The sequence below is a fragment of the Miscanthus floridulus genome, chromosome 15, assembly GCF_019320115.1.
Source record: "Miscanthus floridulus cultivar M001 chromosome 15, ASM1932011v1, whole genome shotgun sequence".
Lineage (NCBI taxonomy): Eukaryota > Viridiplantae > Streptophyta > Magnoliopsida > Poales > Poaceae > Miscanthus > Miscanthus floridulus.
This window is the reverse complement of record NC_089594.1, coordinates 10,394,335-10,399,275: the sequence shown is the minus strand read 5'-3', so window position 1 is coordinate 10,399,275 and position 4,941 is coordinate 10,394,335.

Here is a 4,941-nt window from a genome sequence, read left to right as displayed (position 1 = left end):
TTAGGCTTAACCATGATGTTTTCTATTGTGCTTGTGATACATATGATCTATTGATATTAGTAGTTGTGCTTAGAATTGATTGGTTATAGGCAGCTACTTAATCATTGCTTTATAATTCAACTAGATGGCTACAAGAGTAGTTTCTATTGTGTTGACAAATTCATGATGATAGTACTTTTCCGGTTAAACTTGTTAATAACAAAGTTGTAGGCAACTTACTCATATTGTTTGTCCTAAAATTTCATAGCTATAGGCTAAATGGTTTAAGATTTATAGTTGTTAGAAGTCTGCTGTTAGATTTGCTTGTCCTCTGGATAGATTTGGAAGATTGAATTGTTTGACCTAGATAGATACCAAATCACCTTAAGATGATTAAAAGAAAGCTATAGGCAATTTCATAAGCTTTCCAAAAAGTCCACAACTATATTGTTTGGGTGTATATAACTCTAGTTATGGTCAAAACAAGTGGCTATTGTCTTGCAGCCCAAAAAATGTTTAAATAGGTGTTTGTTTAATTACTAGAGTGGAGATATGCACCTACTCAGTAAAAGAAAATTTATCGTGTTATCACTTTAATACATTACTATTAAGGACACTTATGCATATGCATTTTATCATTTCATATCATCCATGTCATTATCTATGCATCCATGATATCTTATTTCATGCTCATACATATAGGATCGCCCGAAGGAGTAACCCTACTAGAATTCAAAGAAGAGGCAGAGGAGAATCAAGAGACACCACAACCAGTAGCTCTCAAAGGTGAGGAGCCAGATACTGAGAAACTTCTAGAGTGCCCTGACCACCGACCCACTTCTTTCCTAAAAGGTAAGCCCTGGAGTATTATAAGCCTCCTATGTTTTATAAAATATCATTTGAGTCCTTTATGTTTGATATATTAGGTTATAAGAGTTGATCGAAAACACTTGATGCATAGAACTACCTTGTCCATAAATATACCTTGAATACTATGTAGGTCTAGGATCGAATAACCGCTTAACAATGCTTAGCTCGGTAGAAGTCAGGTGATTTCCTATTACCTATGAGATATAGGTGGACACTGAACCACGGTTAGCTATATTTGCTATCGTGTAAAAGAACCATATGAGGTTGTAAATTGAGGCCGGACGGAGTCTATGTTGTAGGTTGACTCATGTGATTCTATCTATGTCGATTAAGGACCACATCGTTATTGGTCCTCGGTCATTTTGAACGCATGCCTCTCACATAGCTGGCCAGATAACTTGTTTCAACCACGAAGCCAAGTAGCTCAACTCAGGCCAGCCTCGTTCTGTCAAAGTGCACACACTAGAGGTAGTAAGGATGTGCAGGGAGCCAGTGTGAGGCTAAGGGTAGGTTAGAGTCCTGATCGACCTGGCATCTAGTAGTGTCCCTGAGGGTACAGCGCTGATCGAACTCACAAATTGCACCTGAGTTGTACCAAAGTTGACCTAAGGCTACCATGGCTGGTAGACCTAGGTTTATGTTAGGAATACTGCCCAGCTAGTTGCAATCGATTCGAATCGCCATCTCTCCTGGATAGTGAGAAACTTGACTGAGCTTCCTTCTATCATAGTGATAATGGCAAATGGAATGGTTCTGAGAATGATATAATAAATTGATATGGTTACTATTGTTCTGTCACTACAGATATACCACATGTTTGGTACAGGTTAGTTGTTAATCTAGAGATGAATAACTATAATTAACTTGATGACCGAATTATAAAATGTATAGCTAAATTAGTGGCTTTTTAAGCAAAATATTGTCAAGCTAGCTCCACTTATAAAGCCTTGCATGATCCTTGCAGTCACTTTATTTTTAGTTTATGATGGGTAAGTCTAGCTGAGTACCTTCTTGTACTCAGGGTTTATTTTCCCACTTGTTGCAGATAACACTGTTTATCATGGCTACTGTAAGAACTGTTTTTGTCCCACAGTGGACGAGAAGTAGGCCTCGGGCAAGGCGCTTCTATATATATATATATATATATATATATATATATATATATATATATATATATATATATATATATATATATATATGATGCTTTTATGGGTTGTGATCACAGACTGGCACGTATTTAAACAATGGTGTGAGATGTTGGTTTAAAAACTACTTTGCTTCCGCTACTACTTTATTTGAACTTGGTTTGTAATAACTTTAATCGCACTCTGATGTATGGCAATGTATTTGTGAACCCTATGTAACATGTGGCATGTATGTTGAATCATGTACGATCTTGGTTGTGTGTTGGCGACGAATCGAGACCCTTTATGGTACTCGATGGACTACTGGGTTTATATGGGCTCAAGTATGAAAGTGCGACCGCTCCACGGCTGCCATTGTACTTGTGATCTTATAAATTGGATGGTTCTGTTATAGGCCCACCTTATGACTGCCTTCGCCTGGTCGGTTCTTGGATGGGCCTAGACCCTGTCCACGGTGGTATTCTGCCCAGGTAGGTTGTATAGGTGGGCTTCTCTTCTTATTCTCCTTTGTGCATTTCTGTATTACGCCTTCTACTTTGCGCCTTTCGGTATATTTTGTTTGTTTTCCACTTGATTTCGAATGTGTGACCTACAAAACATGTTTTCTCGAATATAAGTGGAATTAGGTCAGTAGTAAAGGCATATGTGTCAAAAGTATGCTTATTTCTCTTGTTTTGGACTATAATTGGCGGTTAGAAATGGTCGTTAGTGACCGCCAACACTCCTTCATGCTTCCATGTCACCGGCTTACTGGGCCGAGGCACTTGCTACTTCCACCTATGTGCTTAATCGGCGCCCTTCTTTCTCTATAGGCAGCAAAATCCCATACCAGCTCCTTCATGGCTCTTTTCTTGAGTACTCCCACCTTTGTGCATTTGGCTATCTATGTTACCCTAACCTCAGTGCCACGACTCCCCACAAACTTGCTCCTCATACCACACCTTGCATTTTTCTTGGGTATCCCTCTAACCACAAGGGTTACAGGTGCCTTGACCTCTTTTCGCGATGACTGATCATCTCCTAACATGTCATGTTTGATGAGTCAGTGTTTCCGTACACTGCTGCACCATCTGGTGCATCTTCACTTGATTTTTTGTTACAGGACCCTTCTTTTGTTGTGTCGGTCACTCCACCTTCGGGTGTCGCATAGTCGCCCTCTTCTTCGGTCGCTCCCTCATCTTTGGCTGCTCCAGAGCCATTGCCTTGCTATTCAGCCCGCTCCCCCTCTCATCTCGGATGCTGCCCCGAGCAGGTCTGGTCTCTTCGGCATCGACTACCAGCCTCGTCCATCAGAACTGGTGCAATTGGTGTCTCCTGCTACGGCTCTCGACTATCGCTACAGTACGGTGTACAAGCATCACCAGCATCCACCACCTTCTCCAATAAACGTGGCCGGGCTGGTCCTCCTTCAGCCATAGGTGAGCCGACCCACTAGCAATCTTGGCCCTAGAGGTGTCGCTGGGGCCACTGTTGCCCCCACCTGGGCCTTCTACAACTCTGACGGTAGGACGAGTTAGCACATGGCTTTTGATCAGCACCATCTAGCTGATCGACTACAGCAGCGCCTTCATCTCCACCGCCATTGCCTCACCACTGCCCGCCAATTACTGCAGCCCTCTGGCTGACCCACAGTGGCATGCAGCCATGGTCATTGAGTATCAGGCACTGATCGATAATGGGACTTTGTGCCTCGTTCCCTAGCCTCCTCGCGCTAATGTCATCACCGACAAGTGTATCTACAACCACAAGTACCACACTAATGGGTCGTTCGCCCGCCATAAGGCTCGTTGGGTCATTCACGGTTTCTCACAACAGCATGGTGTGGACTACGATGAGACCTTCAGCCCAGTTGTCAAACCAACCACTGTCCTGCATTGTCCTCAGCCTCACCACCTCACGGTCAAGGCCAATCCACCAGCTTATTATCAAGAATGCCTTTCACCATGGCAGTCATGAGGAGACCGTCTACTGCCAGCAGCCTCCTAGCATCATCGACCCATTTGCACCTAATCATATCTGTTTGTTGCAAAAGTCCCTCTATGGCCTAAAGTAGGCTCCCCGCGCACGCATGGCACCAACGGTTTGCTAGGTATCTTCATCAGCTCGCCTTTATGCCCTCCGCCAGTGATGCGTCTCTCTTTATCTATAAAGATCGAGACAGCGTCACCTACTTGCTGCTCTACGTCGATGACATCATCCTGATGGCCTCCTCTCTGAACCTCCTGCATCGCATCACTGCACACCACAACTCAGAATTCACCATGACTAACCTCAGGGCGCTTCACCGCTTCCTTAGCATCACTGTCACGTGCTCCTCCAATAGGTTGTTCCTCTCACAGCGCTAGTATGCTGTTGAGCTTCGCCAGCATGCTAGCATGTCCGAGTGCCATACCACCACGACACCTATGGACTCCAAGTCTAAGCTCTCAAGTATAGATGGTGCCCCAGTCGCCGACCTATCTGAGTACCATAGCCTCATCGGGGCACTACAGTACCTAACTCTCACTTGCTACGACCTAGCCTATGCGGTCTAGTAGGTGTGCCTCTTCTTGCATGAACCCTAGGAGCCGCACCTCGCCCTCATCAAGCGCATTCTCCACAACATCAAGGGTAGTCTTTCTGCTAGTCTCCATATTGGCACTAGCCCTATCCAGCCTCGCATGACATACTCAGAGGCGGACTGGGCGGGGTGCCCTAACTCTCGTTGCTCCACGTAGGGCTACTACGTCTACCTCAGTGACAACCTAGTGTCTTGGTCGTCCAAGCGTCAGACCACCGTCTCTTGCTCTAGTGCTGAAGCAGAGTATCATGCTGTCGCCCACACCATCATCGAGTGCTGCTAGTTGTGCCAGCTTCTCTAGGAGCTCCATCTACCGCTACCCTCCACCACAGTTGTATTCTATGACAACGTTAGTGATGTTTACATGATAGCCAACCCCGTTCATCA